This window comes from Urocitellus parryii, chromosome 15 (assembly GCF_045843805.1).
Source record: "Urocitellus parryii isolate mUroPar1 chromosome 15, mUroPar1.hap1, whole genome shotgun sequence".
Lineage (NCBI taxonomy): Eukaryota > Metazoa > Chordata > Mammalia > Rodentia > Sciuridae > Urocitellus > Urocitellus parryii.
This window is the reverse complement of record NC_135545.1, coordinates 27,357,795-27,375,200: the sequence shown is the minus strand read 5'-3', so window position 1 is coordinate 27,375,200 and position 17,406 is coordinate 27,357,795. Positions and strand designations below refer to the sequence as shown.

The 17,406-nt window shown below is 39.7% G+C and overlaps 1 protein-coding gene and 1 pseudogene across 2 annotated transcripts in view; one reads left to right on the top strand and one right to left on the bottom strand.

The window, feature by feature from the left end:
• Positions 1 to 17,406, bottom strand: part of Tent4b (terminal nucleotidyltransferase 4B) — a 61,867-nt gene that overhangs the window by 26,419 nt on the left and 18,042 nt on the right. The window lies entirely within an intron of this gene.
• On the top strand, positions 9,160 to 9,430 carry LOC113185237 (NADH dehydrogenase [ubiquinone] 1 alpha subcomplex subunit 1 pseudogene; annotated as a pseudogene).

The window sequence follows — 17,406 nt, the reverse complement described above, 5'->3', positions numbered from 1 at the left end:
CACAGGCTTTACTGTTTACTTAGCACAGAGTAAGCCCTCAGGAAATGTCAGCTACTGCTAATGATTAACAAAAATGTCATTCTGAAAGTTAGAAATATAAAACTTAATGCATGTGCAGGTTTGATCAAGCCATCAGGCCATTAGTCTGCAAGCTCTGCTTTTAAGTCTCCCTATATATTTCAAAAAGCTTTAAAAAATGAGATAGAAAAAACCATCTGAGTATCAAGAGGATGAGAAGAAAAGCCACAGACTGGGGAGAAAACATTTGCAAAAGGCTAATATTCAAAATACACACCAAACACTTAAAACTCAATAAGCAAACAAACAACCCATTTAGAAAACAGGCAAAAGACCTAAACAGATACCTGACCAGGGAAGATGGTAAGTAAGTATATTAAAAAGATGTTCAACATCATATGTCATTAGGGAATTGCAAATTTAAAAAGTGATACATTACTACACACCTATTAGAATGGACAAAATCCAAGACACTGACGATACCAAATGTTGAGGGAAGACGTGGGGCAACAGGAAATCTCATTTTCTGCTAGTGGGAATGCAAAATGGTATGGCCACTTTGGAAGAGTTTTTGTAGTTTCTTACAAAACTAAACATACAAGCCTAGGCTGCAGGTCAGTGGCAAAGTGTTTGCCCAGCATGTGAGAGGTCCTGGGTTCCATCCCCAGCACAGCAAGAAAAACAAACAACAACAACAAAACACCAACACTAAACACACCTCACCATAAAGACCAGTAATCATGCTCCTCGGTATTTACCCAAAGGAGCTGAAAATACATACATACAAAAACCTTACCATGGATATTTACAGCAGCTTTATGCATAATTGCCAAAACTTGGAAGCAACCAAGATGTCCTTCAGTAGGTGAGTGGATAAACAAACTGGTACATCCTTACTTGTTTCTAAAAAGAAACAAGCTATCAATCCAGGAAAAGGCAGTGAAGAATCTTAAATGCAAAGAAGCAATTTGAAAAGGCTACATACGTGACAGCATGGAAAAAGCAAAACTGGTGACCTTAAAGAGATCAGTGGGTGCCCAGGCTTGGGAGGCAGCGCTACTCGGTGTGATACTGTGATAATGGGTGCATGCCATTACAGATTGATCAAATCTCACAGAGCAGTACACTGAGTAAACCTTAATGTAAATATGGACATTTGATAATGTGTCATTATAGACTAATTGTAACAAATGTACCACTGGGGCAAGATGTCCTTGGGGGAAAACCTGTACCTTCTACTCAATTTTGCTATGAACCTAAAACAGTTCTAAAATATAAAGTCTGTAAAAAATATTTTTTAAAAAACACCTGACTGCATTTTCTTCTAGTTGTTTACTCTTTCCTAGTGAACTGTCACTTATTCATTTGCTATTTAACCAAATATGGTAAGAGGCAGGGGTGTGTTATAGTCCTCTCCCTTATCCATGGGGAATCCATTCCAAGGCCCCCAACAGAGGCCTCAAAGAATGGACTGTATTGAATCCCGTAGATACTATGTTTTCTCCTACACATACATAGCTGTGATACTATGTTTTTTTCCCATACATACATGGCTATGATATTACAAATTAAGCAGAACAACAGATTAAAACAATAACAACTGAACAATTATAACAATATACTGTAGTAAAGGTTATGTGAGTGTGGTATTTCTCTCTGTCTCAAAATATCACACTACACTTTGATCTTTTCACTTAAAAGTTTAGTACTTTACCACTAAACTTCTCTTCAGCAAATCCAAATTGACAGCATCATTCCTACTGCCTTTGCGGCCATTAGTAAGCAAAATCAGGGTTTACTTACTTGAACACAGCATCAGGAAGATTCTGTGATTCTGTAACCCAGACAAGACAGCCTGAGCGACCAAGGGGTGTGTAGAGTATACAGCACCAATAGGCTGGACAAATGGATGATTCAAGTCCTGCCAGGCCAGTGTGAGATTTCATGCCACTCAGAACAACACAGGATTTAAAACTTATGACTTGTTTCTAGAATTTTCCATGTAATATTTTTCAGATCTTGGTTGGCAGTAGAAAGCAAAACCACAGATACAGAGAAACTACTTCAACTGTTTTTTTTTCCAAACATTGAAGAAAGTATCCAGCCCCCTTTACTGAATAGTCTATTCTCTTCTCAATGACAGAGGACATACTTGCTGTTCCAGTCTGCCCCGGAGCCAGTCCCCTCCTCCCCTCCAGGATCCTATGGCCAAATTGTTTAACAGAGGGAACAGTTTTGGTCCCTACCATTCCATGTGTCCCTACTATAAAGCCCGCTGTCAGTCCTGGAGGGGAGCAGGCATGGGTGGCCACCAGTTAAAGCAGTGTCCCCGTGGTCCTGACACAGAGATGGGCACAGGGCTCAGCAGCCCACCCGGTGTCTTCCTGAGGTTTTTACATACTGACAGTAAGGAAGGTCCCTTTCTTCTCTGACCAGGAGCTATAAAAATAGAAGCCTGGAACCTTTTTTCCTAGTTTACTGAAGTTATACTTTTTTACAGACAAATTTCATTTTAAGACTGCACTCAATAACTATTTTCAACAAGCACCTGTTCCAATTTTTGCAGAATAAAGCAATGATGATGATAATGTCAATAAAGAAACTAAAATCTACAACTCTCTAAAGTGGCTTTCTCCTAACCAAATTTCACAAATAAGCCACTAATATTATGGTAATGACAAAAGTGTTTACAGTCAAACCAACCCAGTATACTAAAATATAATCCTTTTTTCCTGATATTCCCAATTATGTAATATTCTTAACCCAACAAATAGCAAATAAAACAAAATAAAATCAATATATCTGATACTTCCATTGCTCAACCAACAGCAGATCACAGGATGACATTTGGATATGCGTAAGATTTAATAAGATTTCCTATAATTCTGTGTTTACAAAAATCATCTGGGCTGTGTTGTTTCTCCTTGTTAAATCTCTCAGACCAAATTTATCTTTGACACTTCTGTTTCCTTTACCACCTAACTTCTCTTCAATGTGCTGTCTACAGAAACCAGGGAAGCACATCTATGTGAGATATACTGTGAAGCACTAAACAAACTATTTCTTTCACTCCAAAATAAGTCCTGGAATGAGTACTATTCTAAGCAATTTCTACTGTGTCTATAGTAAGCAACTTAATAGCACTTTATCAAAATAATGCTTACTCATGAACCTTTTCTATAGACTCCCACTAAAGTGTCTTATTCCCCCAGTAGTCTAAGATCTTTAAGACCCATGGACAAAGTAAGAGACCTAATAGACAGCCCACCAAATTTTAAAATAGATATTTATGTCTTAATATGTGTATATGTGTTGTGTGTGTACACATATATTCATGTTTTTGGAAGACATCACAAACATTTTGATCATTTTGAAGACAACCTATATTTGTCTAAGTTCGTTAGTTACTAACATAAAATGAAAAATGTAAGTATTGCAAAACTCTGCTTTGTACATGCTAAAATTTTAATAATGATAAATATATGCTATAATATTGCACCAGACATAATTTAAAGCCTTCTTTCTATTTTCATAACTCAGGGCCATCATTATACATACCCATAACCATCCAGTATCATTCAGAGCAACTTTTTTTTTTAAACTATTTTTTAGTTATAGATGGACGCAATTATCTTTATTTTGTTTATTCATTTTTATGTGGTGCTGAGGATCGAACCCAGTGCCTCACATGTGCAAGCCAAGCGCTCTGTCACCAAGCCACACCCCCAGCCCATCAGAGCAACTTAAGAGTCTGAATTTGGGCTCTGTTATTGGCTTACTCTTAGTGTATCATTCTGACTTCCTCCCTGTCCCTCATCCAGTTTCTATTCAACTTACTATTGTCACTAAAGAACAGTCAAACCACTGAGAGCCTAAGGGTTTTTCCAAAAGAACCAAGTTCACAGTTCAATGCTAGACTTTGAAAATTATATTGATGTGACATGGGCACTTTCTTACACTTTCTTATCTGTGCTTTGGAGGAACCTCGCTTTTGGACAAAGCATCTAAATTTGGATGGTATTCATATTTTTCAAAGAACTCTGACCTGTTCTCTGATTCAAGGATCCACAATAATACTACAAGGTAGATTAGGCAGAGTTAATTTCTAATTAGTTATAAGGGTTTGGTTTGGTTTGGTTTGGTTTGGTACCAGGGATTGAACTCAGGAGCACTCAACCACTATGCCACATCCCCAACCCTACTTTTGTAATTTTCTTTAGAAACAGGGTTTCACTGAGTTGCTTAGCACCTCGCCATTGCTGAGGCTGGTTCTGAACTCTCAATAATCCTCCTGCGTCAGTCTCCTGCGATGTTGGGATTTCAGGTGTGCGACACCGGCACCTGTCCTCTAATCGTAAGATTTTTTTAATGGAGACTAATGCATTTCTCTAACGTCCAGAAAACCAATGACAGTACCAAATCTGAAATCAGATCTTCTCACTTGAACACAGCAACCACTAGGACCACAGAAGTCTCTGCCTGATCACAGAACCCCAGGCTCTTTGGCCTTTAAACTCAGCAGCCCCCTGAGTTCTCAGGCCTTTGGTCTCAGACCAAAAGTTACGCTACTACTGGCTTTTGGTTCTGAAAAATCCAGACTTGGACTGAAGGGAGTTAACAATACCAGCATCCCAGGGTTTCCAACATGTAGACAGCCTGTCAGCCTCCAATATCACATGCACCAGTTCTCTGCAGAAATACTTTCTTGTCTATTTCTCTAACTACAGCCTATCAGTTCTGCCTCACTGGAGAACCTGACTAATAAAATTTTGGTACTGAGAGTGGAGTTGTTGCTATTAACAAACATGTCAAAATGCTGAAGTAGCTTTGAAACTGGGTAGTGGGTAGAGGCTGGAAGAATTTGGAGAAGCAGGCTAGCAAATGCCACGAATGCAGTGAACGGGCACTAAGGACAATCCTGGCGAGGGCGCATAATACAAGGGCTCTCATGCTTGCTCTCTTGCCCTTCTGCCTTCCCCCATGGGATGACACAGCAAAAAGGCATTCACCAGATATATAGGCCCTTTGACTTTGGACTTCTCAGCCTTCAGAGCTGCAAGAAACAAATCTCCTCTGTAAATTACCTCATCTGTTACAGCAGTACAAAACAGTAAGACACCAACTTTCCTCATTCTCATTCCCTTCATCTGTAAAACAGGGATGTTAAAAGTCCACTCCAGAGTTCTGCAAAGCACCAACACAATGCATGGGCCAACGTACTTGCAAGTGCCCACCTTACTCTCAGGCTTCAGTTGCCTTGAACTCACACACAAAGAGCAATGACAGGAGTCATTTCTCTAAAACAGTCACTTAGTATGGTGGCACCAACCATCCTCCTTATACGTTCAGAAATCCCTCCACTCCTCCTTGTTACCTACGTTCCCGTGAACTCTGACGGAAGGTGATGGCATGGTAAGAACCGTGCCAGGCCCTGGTCCAGTCACTCGATCTTTATTACATCAGACACGTGTCCCATCTGAGATTCCAAGATGTACTCCTTTGGGCTTGTCATTCCTCTGCACCAGCCTGACTCTTTTACCCTTTGCCAAAACCAAAAAGTTAACAAAGTGTTTCAAAAAATAACAAGTACCACATGGTGCCACACCACCAACATCCACTGATTCCTCTATACCAAAGGTCAGCAGACATATTCAAAAGGTAAAAACAAGGCCAGTTTTCATATAACCACAAGCTAAGAGTGTTTTTGTCTTTTTTAAATGGTTGAAAAGAAGTCAAAAGAAAATTATACTGGGGACACATGAAAATTATATACAACTCAGTGCAGTGTACATAAATAATTTTTATTGGACTAGAGCCTCCCTCATTTGATAATGTCAGTGACTGCTTTTGCATGTTACGACAGCAGGGTTGAGTGGCTGAAACAAAACCAAAGGACCAACTGAGCTTAAAATATTACTATCTTTATAGGGAAAGTCTGCTGACCCATTCTTACAGATTCCATAACATTCAAGAGTAATTCCAAGCTGGGTGTGGTGGGGAACACCTATAATCCCAGCAAGTTCCAAGGCAGCCTCAGAAACTTAGAGAGACCACCAGCAATTCAGCATGACCCTAAGACTCTATCACATAATTAAAAATATAAAAAGACTAGGGAAGTAATTCAGTGGGAAGTGCCCTCAGACTCAATCCCTAGTACAACAGAGAAAAGTAACTTGAAGCTGGGCACCAAGACATGTTTCTGTAAGCCCGGCAATCCTAGCTAAGGGAGGAAGACGGCCAGTTCAAGGCCAGCCGAGACACTTAGTGAGACCCTGGCTCAAAATACAATATAAAGAAAAGGGCTAGGGCTGGGCGAGGGGCACACACCTGTGATCCCAGAGGCACGAGAGGCTGAGTCAGGATTGACGGCCAGGCTCAGCAATGGCGAGGAGCTAAGCAACTCAGTGAGACCCTGTCACTAAATAAAATACAAAATAGGGCTGAGGATGTGGCTCAGTGGTTAAGTGTCCCCAGTACACGCCCCCACCCCCAAAAAAGAAAATAACAGGGCTGGGGATGTAACTCAGTGGTAGAGCACCCCTGAATTCAATCCCCAGTACTGGGGGGTGGGGAGGGAAGGTAACTTGATAAAGTCTACCAAATGATGTCACTTAGTTTTCTGACTGCCTATTATTTGGGGGTAAAAAAACTGTAGAAGAGGTTTATAGTTTTGGTAAGTACTGTAGTAGTAACCTTATCTCCTCAATATCCTCCACACTTCCATCCCAGTTCACATTAAAGTGTTAATTAAGAATGGTGCTTTGACACTGAGCTACATCCCTAGCTCATTCATTCCTTTGTTCTTTTCTTCTTTCCCTCCCTCCCTCCCTTCCTTCCTCTCTCTTTCTCAAGACAGGGTCTCATTAAATTGGTAAGGACGGTCTCAAACTTGCCATCTTCCTGCCTCTGTTTCCCAAGTTGCTGGCATTACGGGCATGCACCACAACGCGTTATACTATTGATATTTTACAAAGGCTTTGTGTTAATCAAGCTTTTAGTTAAAATTTAGTTATACGTTAAGATTTTAAATCCATTTAAAAAGTAGCCATTAGATTGGGCATCGTGGCACACACCTGTAATATCAATGATTTGGGAGGCTGAGGCAGGAGGATCTCAAGTCTGAGGCCTGCTTGGGCAACTTGGTAAGATCCTGCCACAAAATAAAAAAATAAATAAAAAGAGCTGAGGATGCAGCTCATTTGAAGAATGCCCCTGGGTTCAATTCCTAATATCACAAAAAATAAACAAGTAAATCAAAGTAGCCATTAGGATGGCTCCTATGGGGGAAAAAGAAAATAACAAATGTTGGCAAGGATGTGGCAAAACTGGAATCCTTGTCCTTTGCTTGTGGGACTGTCAAGTGGGATAACCACTGGTGGAAAGAAGTGTGGCAGTTCATCAAAAAATAAAAATAAAAAATGGAGGTGGGGAGAGAGAGAGAGAGACAGAGAGAGACAGAGAGACAGACAATCACTATAAGATCCATCGATTCCACTTCTGGGTAAGAATTAAAAGCAGGGTCTCAGATAACTGTACACCTACATTCACAGCAGCATCAGTCATGGTGTGGAACCTCCTAGGTATCAATGCAAAGATAAATGGAGAAAAAAATGTGATATTCAGATACAATGGAATATTATTTAGCCTTAAAAAGGAAGGAAATTCTGACAAGTCTGAGAATCTTGAGGACATTATGCTAAGTGAAATAAGCCAGTTACAAAAGGACAAATACCTTTTGATCCCGTTTACATGGGGTCCCTAGAGTAGTGAAATCTCTGTCATAAAGACAATGTAGAATGGTGGCTAACAGGAACAGGGTGGGGAAAATGGCAGTGAGTGTTTAACCAATACAGAGTTTTAGTTAAGAAGAAAAAAACTTGTGCAAAAGGATGATGGTAACAACCATGTGAATGTATTTAATGCCAAACTGAACAAACTTATGGCTAAAGATAGTAAATCTTATGTTGCGTATATTTCGTAACAATTTTAATACATGGTTACCCAAAAGATTTGTCATTAATAAAATGAGGTAATGGGTTTTCTGGGAAAGGAGCTGAACTCAAGTCACTTTTTTTTTTTCTTTTTTTTTGAGAAAAAGAAAACAGAAGGTTTATTGCTTTGGTAGCCAAGGAGAAACACAGAGGATCCTGTCCCAAAGGCTGTGATTCTGTCCGTCAACAGGAACAGCGGGCTTTTAAGGAGGTGATCCAAAGGCTACATTCTACATGTTCTCTGCTAGAGTTGTGGTTCACTTGAGGTCTTCTGGTACCATCCCCAAAGTCTATGGTAGGTGTGTACTCAAGGACAGATAAGCTGCCTAACATGGGGAAGAAAGGCAATCCTGTTTCCCCTGAGATTAGGGAAGGGGAGATTAGGGAGGGAGAAATGTCGTTCAAGATTCATTAATAGGGGGAGAGATTATGGAGGAGAAGGGAGAGAGGAAGAGAAAGAAACGTGTCCACTTTAAAAATAAGTTGCAGCAAGGGTTATGTTCAAAGCATCAAGTGGACCACTGTCAATTTCCACATTCCATTTCTATGGAAAAAATGGGCCATGACATCTCCAAACTGCTTCCTGCTGAAAGGGGGTGAAGTTGGGAGAAGTGACCCAAAGTGCTTGTTCTGTATCGGGTAGGGTGTGCACATTTAGCAGCGGAGCAGGCCAGAGGTCCACAGCTGCAGATGGCAGGTAACTAGATGAGGCATACATGGGCAAGGGTCATGCAAATGGCTTAAGTTGTCATGACTTTCCTGAGTCCAGTTTCCTTTTTCTCAAAGTGGACCACGATGGAGCAACCTGGCTCCTAACTCTCCTGCAGCTGGCTCTCACCAAGTTCGCCAGCCACCTTGCATCCTCAGCAGGGAAGGTAGGTTCCTTGGAGAGCCAGGCCTGCTGAAGAAAGCTGGAGTGCAGGCTGCTCTCAGGCCCATCTGGGGTGCCAAATTTGTTGCCAAAAGCTTGGACTTTGTTCCCAATGCCAATCCAATAATGACAACTCAGTTTTGAGAAAAAGGAAACAGGTTTATTGTTTTGCTAGCAAAGAGAAACATAGGGAACTCCTGTCCCAAAGGCGTTTTTCCCAGTCATTTCTAAGCAGCGTTAAGGAGTAGCTGTGGTTTTGGTTTAGGTAACCATGCAGAAATGTGGTTCAAGATTCTTTCAGGACTCAGCATCACGGGTCTGTGCTTGGTTATCCCTGGAGTGGCCACTGCCTACATCCATCCACAAGTTCTCTAATAGGGAAAAGGAAAAAGGGTTGCCTATTTTCCCTGAGTAGAGTTTGATAGAAAGAAACAGGCACATATCTGGAGTTAATCATTATTATATATCAAAGGGTTTGGAGAAAACTGATTACAGAAGCATTTTCCTGATCGAGGGAAAAAACTTAGTTGTGGTCATCTACCCCTGCTAGAAAGTTATGTGATATATTACGTGGCATGCAGTGTTATGCAATACATAATCAAACTAAAATGAAAACCAAACTAAAATGAAAAAGCAAAAGACATGATATTGTGGTATATCCATACAATGAATATAAAAAGAATAAAGTGCTGATGTAGCTACAACATGGATAATTTTTTTTTTAAGTGTATGGTGCTGGAGATGGACCCAGGTCCTTACGCACGCCAGGCAGCTGCTCTACTACTGAGCTTCATTCCTAGCCCTGGATTAATCTTTAAAACAGAAAGACGGCACAGACACAATAGACCACATGTTATGTAATTCCATTTACATGAAATATGCAGAACAGGCAAATCCACAGAGACAGAAAGTAGATTATTGGTTGCCAAGGGCTGGGGAGGGGCCTACTGGGGAAAAACTAACTGCTCAATGGGTGCAGGAGTTCTATTTAGAGATAAAATGTTCTGGAATTAGTGGCAATGGTTGCACGACACTGTGACTGTACTTAATGTCCCCAACTGTACACTTTAAAATGGTCACAAGAGTAATTTTATGTTTTGCATATTTTATCACAATAAAAAAAAAAGCATTAAAAATTCGAAGCAGCAGCAGCAGTAGCAGCCACCGCCACCGGCAGTTAACAGTCACATATCAGGTGGCTAATCTGCAGGGATCACTGAAGAATTCTCACTATGAAAATTTTTAAAATCTTGTCCTACTATCAATCATAGAAATATGTTATTTCACACTCATATTCTTAGTTAGGTGAAAAGAAATACCAAAAATACCATCTGCTCAATAAATATGATGCTGTGGTTATTACTTAATTTTTAAAAATGTAATAGAAATATTAAACCATTTCCTGAAATTAGATTAAGGCACTACTTCATGTCACGCATACAAGGTAAACAATGATTTGATCTGGGTGTTACAAAAGAGTTCACATCCATGAAAAAGGCCTCCCTCAGCTGGCAAGGTAGCACACAACAGTAATTCTGGCTAGTTGGGAGGCTGAGGTAGGAGGATTGCAAGTTCAAGGCCAGACTGGGTAACTCAGCTAGACCCTGTCTCAAATTAAAATGTTAAAAACAGACTGAGGGTGTAGCTCAGTGGTAGAGCACTTGCCCAGCGCGTGTGAGGCACTAAGTTCAATTCCCAGTAGGAAAGAAAGAAAGGAGCGAGAGAAACATACCATTCCAAGAGCCTCAGGTTTTCTGTTTCCACATCTGCCCCCAGACCTGTCTGAAGACCTGAGAAACTGTTTTTTTCAAAAAATGCTTTAGAAGAAGCCATCTTCAAGTAGAAGAAACAAGTGCCAAGAGCATTTATAATCAACGGAACATGAAGGCTCTTTCTTTGCAGCTTTATCTCAGCATAACTTGCTTCCAATATTTTAAGACCAAATTGGCACAGCCTCACACTTTAAATAGGGACAACTCTGTTGAGAATTTAACTGTGAGAAGACAAGATACTCCAGGGTCATGAAAACCACATTAAAAAAAAAAAAAAAAAAAAACCAATGTAGTAAAAGCCAACTTGCAGAATCCTGTCAGTAAAATCATTCTTAAATACAAACATCGTGTCTAAAATTGAAAATGTAAGCTTTTAGTTTGGTTGTATTCAATGGAAAAAGCAGTAAGATACAAGTTATAAACATGCAGGAGAAAAGCTGAAGTTACACTGGAGTCAAGGTAAAGATGGGTCACCAGGTGCAACAGGACTCCCCACTACCATCACTCAGGGAGCAGCAACAGTGAGGTGCCCTGTCAAAGGTCACTGTGGGAAAAGCAAAGGGTTGGGGGGAAAAAAAAGCACAACTAGCTCCTCCTGCCAAACTAAAATGTCAGCATCTCTATTAACTGTTTAAACTTGGGAGAGAAATTAAACGTATAAACAGCACATGACATAAAGCAATGTCTCAAACTACTCTGCAGACACTTCAGGTCCATCCACTCACTATGAGAATTCTTAAAGTGTGTTTTCATTTCAAAATTACATTTAAAACACTAGCATAAGCCTGTTCTGGATCGCCCAGATGCTTCCTTGGAAACCCAGAGCTGCCAGGGGGTTTCCCAGCCCACACGCACTGATGCGTTTACCACCAGGCCAAGGCTAAACAATAGGATTTTAATGGAGCTGGTTGAGAACAGAGTAAGGCAGTGGACCACCCCATATATAGGCCCACATGCCATGTAAAGGGCAGAGGGCATACCTGCCGTGTCTGGTTTTCAGAAAACAGAGAGAAGGGAAGTTAGCCTGGCAAGGTAACGGAGGCATCCCCAAGCCCCCACGCCAGCCAGGGCAAGCGATACCTCAAGAGTGGCATTGCGAATGAAAAATCATCTGCTCCATAAAATTACATAATTTTAATTTTAGTGAGTCTGTCATTTTATCTGTATTTAATTTATACACTTGTTTTCTTTTATAATCTTAAAACATAAGAAGTTTATATTTTTATGCATTCTAAAGTAACATTACAATAAAAAATAAGAGTAACAAGACCATTCACAGTAGGAAAGGACAATCTGTTCAATATTTATTCCTGGGCAAACTGGATATCCACTTACAACAGAATAAAACTGGACCCTTGATTTCCCATGTATAACAGTTAACTCAAAATGAATTAAAGACCTGAACTCAAGAGTTAGAACTATAAATCTCAGGGAAGAAAACACTAAGGAAAAACCTCACATATCACTCTACTTGGCAATAATTTCTCAGATGACACCAAATGCACACGTAACAAAAAAGAAAAAATAAACTGGACTTAAAATTGGAAATTTTTGATCATCAAAGTGCACTACCAATGAAAACAAATAATCCACAGAATGAGAGAAAATAATTGCAAATCGTATGATTTGATCTGGGTGTTACAAAAGAGTTCACATCCATGAAGAAGGCCTCCCTCAGCTGATAAGGGATAATATCCAGAATACATAAAGAACTCCTGAAAAACTCCTATGACTCAACAACGACCAAAACAAAACCCTCAATTTAAAAATGGGCAAAAGATTTGAAAAGACATTTCTCCAAAATTATGCAAATGGCCAATAAGCACATGAAAAGATACTCAACAAACAGAATCATTAGAGAAATGAAAATCAAAACCACACTCTGAGCCAGGCTTGCTGGTGCACACCGGTAATCCCAGCAGCTCAGGTGGCTGAGCCAACCTCAGCAATGGCGAGGCACTAAGCCACTCAGTGAGACCCTTTCTCTAAATAAAAAATACAAAATAGGGCTGGGGATGTGGCACAGTGGTTAAGTGTCCCTGGGTTCAATCCCTGGTACAAAAAAAAAACAACAAAAAAACAGAAAAACAGAAACCATACTCTGATATCACTTTATACCCACTAGGATTGCTACAACATTCATTTATTTATCTTATTTTTTTATGGTATTGAGCATTGAACCAGGGGTGCTCTACCACTAAGCTACATTTCCATCCCTTTTCTTATTTTGAGACAAGCTCACTAAATTGCCCAAGCTGGCCTGGAACTTGTGATCTTCCTGCCTCAGCCTGCGGAGTAGCTGGGATTTATAGGAATGCACCATGGTACTCGACATGGATTGCTACATTCAAAAACAGGAAAATATATAGTGCTGGTGAGGATGGGGAGAAACTGAAACCCTCAAACTTTGAGTGTTTGAGTATGTAAAATGGTTTAGCCATGATAGAAAACAGGCAAGTTCCTCAAAAAGTTAAACATATGCAGAGCACATGCCTATAATCCCAATTCAGAGAGGCTAAGACAGGAGAATCTTGAGTTCAAGGCCAGCCTGGACAACTAAGCAAAACCCCCATCACCACACACACACAAAAAAAGTTAAACCATAATGTAGTGTATATGTAGTGCATAATAAGACAGATAATGGTACATATGCTAATGAAGGCATAAACACAGATCACAGCATATAAACATGGATGGAAAAGACACAAATCTTCCTTGCAGGAGGGAGTCACCTCTAAAAAAGGAAGGGCTAAACATCAGTGTATCAAAGAGTGTGCAAGTGTATCTGTACAGTTGTATCCCCTTAGAGAAGAGTCAAGATGGGGGAGGAAAAGAAAAGGGAACTTAAATTTGTTAAATCAAGAGGTTCAGATATTACTCTTTATCATCTCCACATCTGAAATATTTAAGAAAATAAAATCTGAAATGCTTAAAAAATCAAAAGTTGCCATAATTAGGAATTCAAACTTTCCTCAGTCACTCTACACAATGAGTGAAAAGACACTGGGCAATATTCCAGAATGTTCCAGTTAGAGTACCTTGGAACCAGGCACAGTGGTGCACACCTATAATCCGAGCAACTCAGGAGGCTGAGCTAGGAGGATTACAAGTTTGAGACCAGCCGGGGCAACCTAGGGAGGCCTTAAGCATTTAGCAAGACACTGTCTCAAAATAAAGAATTAAAGTCTGAGAATGTAGCTCAGTGACAAAGCACCTCTGGGTTCAAACACTAAGATCACAAAATCAAAAAGAGCATCTTGGACTTCCCTGCCCTTCCCATTCCACAGACCTGAGATGCCATCAACAGGAATCTAATTGCCAATCACAATTTACTAGCCACACTCATCCCTTCCTCTAAACTACTGCTACTATGGTTTTTGCTTGCTTCCAAATTTCTAAGTAAAATAAACATTAATCCCCACATTTTCTATCGATATATAAGTAAATCCATACCAGGCTAACAGTATAGATAAGATTGGTTGATAATCATTGTAAGTAACTGAAAACTGTCATTAATAAAATACAAAAATTCCTATAAGAGCCAGGGACTTGGAAGCAACTGCAACTTGAAGCTTATTGCTTTGTTAGTTACTCTCAGACTAAAGATGTAATTCACGAGGTGAAAACTACCCTAGAGCTACTTTCAGTCTCTCTGTGTCTATCTCTGTCTCAGTCACTCCCTCTCTCTGTCCCTTTTCCCCCTTATTAATGTGAGAGTACACTGGGCTCAGAACACCACAGAGACCCCAAACCAGAAATATTCCTACACATCTACTCAAGAAACTCAAAATGTATACTCAACACAAAAACATAAATGTCCACAGTAACACTGTTCATAATACTCAAAAATTTAAAACAATTTATCAACCGATGAACGGATAAACAAAAAACAGCATGTCGATACAATGGAATATGATTCAAGCACATAAAGGATGAAGGATTGATATGTGCTACAACACAGATGAACCTTGAAGACGTTACTGTATACAGAGGAAGGCAGACACAAAGGGCCACATAATCTATGACTCCACTAATATGAAATGTCCAGAACCATCAAATCCATGGAGACAAAAAGCAGACTGGTGGCACCCTCAGCTGAGGGCTGGGGAGAAATGGGGAGTGAATGCTGTTTTATTTTGGGATGATGAAAATGTTCCAAAAATTATTCTGGTGATGGCTATACAACTCTATGAATATTTTTAAAACCAATGGAACTGTACATTTTAAACGGGTGAATTATATTTCCATGATATTATTTAAAAAAATTTTTTTAAGGAAGGAAAGTTATTAAAGCCACTAAACAGACTGTACTTGAACTTCCACCTTAGCTGCGACCATAAAACAAAATAAGAGAACAAGGAGACTCTAATATCAATAAAAAGAAGACTTGTACAGCAGAGGAATTAATGACTTACATAAACCCCTAACAGCAATTTGATATTTCAGTTAACAGGCAAATTGTTTCCCTTTTTGAATACTGAAAACACTTGCTAGTTGTTTTTGTATTAGGACCTACAGGGTATCTAGGAATCCCAGGGTCACCGTTTATATGTAGTATTAAAAGAGGGAGGTTTTTTTGTTTTTGTTTTTTTATAACAACAGAGCCACATCCCCAGCCCTTTTTATTTTTTATTTTGAGAAAGGGTCTCACTAAATTGCTGGGATAGCCTTGAACTTGCAATCCTACTGCCTCAGGCTCCCAAATGGCTGGGATTACAGGCATGTGTCACCATACCCAGTTTAATATTAAAAGAGTTTTAATTCAAGTATTTCATGGTACAATCCCAACACCTTTCCACATGTCACTAGAGAATCCATGAATCTACATCTGCCCAATTCTCTTGGGCACTACTGCTTTTACAGGTTAATCTGTGTGTTAATACACACAGCTCCAAAGACCCTTTTCATCATTAATTTCCTTACTAAGGAGCTCACATTACATGTCCTTATATTCACCCTTACTTAGAGCGCTTGTTTTACTTTATGCCAGGTTCTTCTCAATAGAAGACACAACTGAATTGCTGAATCCCTCACCTTTTTTTTTCCCCCCTCAAGCAAAAATTTCATTTTTTTTTTGGAGCTGGGATGGAACTTAGGTCTTGTGCATGCTAGGCAAGGGCTCTACCACTGAGCTACTCTCCCCTCCTCTTATCCTATCCAGTTCCTATGCTTGAGATCTTTTAGCCAAGGACAGACAATTTTCTAATTTAGTGGTGCCAAGTACACAATTACTTCATTTTGAGGTAAGAAAATGATTAGGCAGAATGGGGGGGGGGGCGGGAACTAAAACACTAGAGAAATGTCAAAGTAGAATCAACTGTACAGCTAACTCATTCACACATACCTCAACACATACATCAACAAACTCATAAGCCAAAAAACTCACAGCTACTATACCAGGAAAAAAATAAGTAAAATGATAAAAACCTGATCTACGTGGGAGGCAAAGAGGGGCCAAGGGAGTAAAGTGTTAGGTTTCCCTCCTTTGCTGCTAACCTTCAAAATCTTTCTAGCAACATATAATAAGAAACCCAGCCATCTTATTGTGAGCAACAGATGGAGATACTGGCTTTTTTTTTACAATATGCAACAACAACAAAAAAGCAATTTACATGTCCAACAGTAGGGAAATGCTCAAGTAAAGCACAGTATATTTGTATAGGAAAACACACACACCCCCCACAAAAAAAAAAAACTTCACATGCAGACCACGTAGATACACAGAAAAGACAAGGCAGAGTGTGAAATGAGGGAAGCATTGAAAACTTTCATGATAATGAAAATTCTTTCTGTCGTCTCCTTTTCTGCTCTCTACCTATCCATGGGTTTGAAGTAGCAGATATTCAAGTAGTAGTCCTCCTAACATCTTCAAAACTATTTTTTAAGTGATCTTTTACACTGATACAAATATTAAGAGTTTATGAAGACAAAGTAGTTGATGCTTTATAATGAAGAGGTTCTTTGAAATCCTTGGCTTTTTTTGGTGTTATTTTTATAGTCAAGCTGAACAAATATACAAGAAAAAAATTTAAATACATAACCGAAAATTTCTAATACATATGAAAAGTGAAGGTCAAAGAAAATGAAGAACACATCAAATTTCCTCTTAATGTCTGTCAATGTTTTGATACACTTGATTCTAACTACCGTGATCCTTTTCTCATCACTAAGAGAACTCAACATTTTTTATAAATGTTTCCAAGTCAGCACCTAGCACACTGTCACTGGGCCTACAGACACTTAAGGTCAGCTCAGCCCACCCAGAAATATTCCTCACATTAATGACAACTGAAAGAAAAAAAGTGACACATACTCTGCTACTTTGTGTCTTAACAAATATTTACAAGATCAACAGAGTCCAGCAAATTCTGAGAGCCTGCCTCACCTCCATCTACCCTGCAGCACAGGCTGGCTGGAGGACAATCCGGAAGGATTTGCCAAACATTCAACACATATCCCCTGTTCAGTGAGCACAGCACACATGCGCAGGGAGGCATATACAAGAACCGGCACTGCAGCACTGGATTAGGAAATATGAAAAACCACCTTTGTGTTCACCAGTAGGAGGATGGCTTTAAAAGGTATGGGATAGCGGGGGAGTAGTTGTAGATGCCTATAATCCCAGTGACTAGAGAGACTGAGCAGGAGGATCTCAAGTTTGAGGCCAGCCTCAGCAACTTAGCGAGACGGACTCAAAATTTTAAAAAATATTAATTTTTTTTTTAAAAAAGAGAGAAAAAGGGGGCTAGGGATG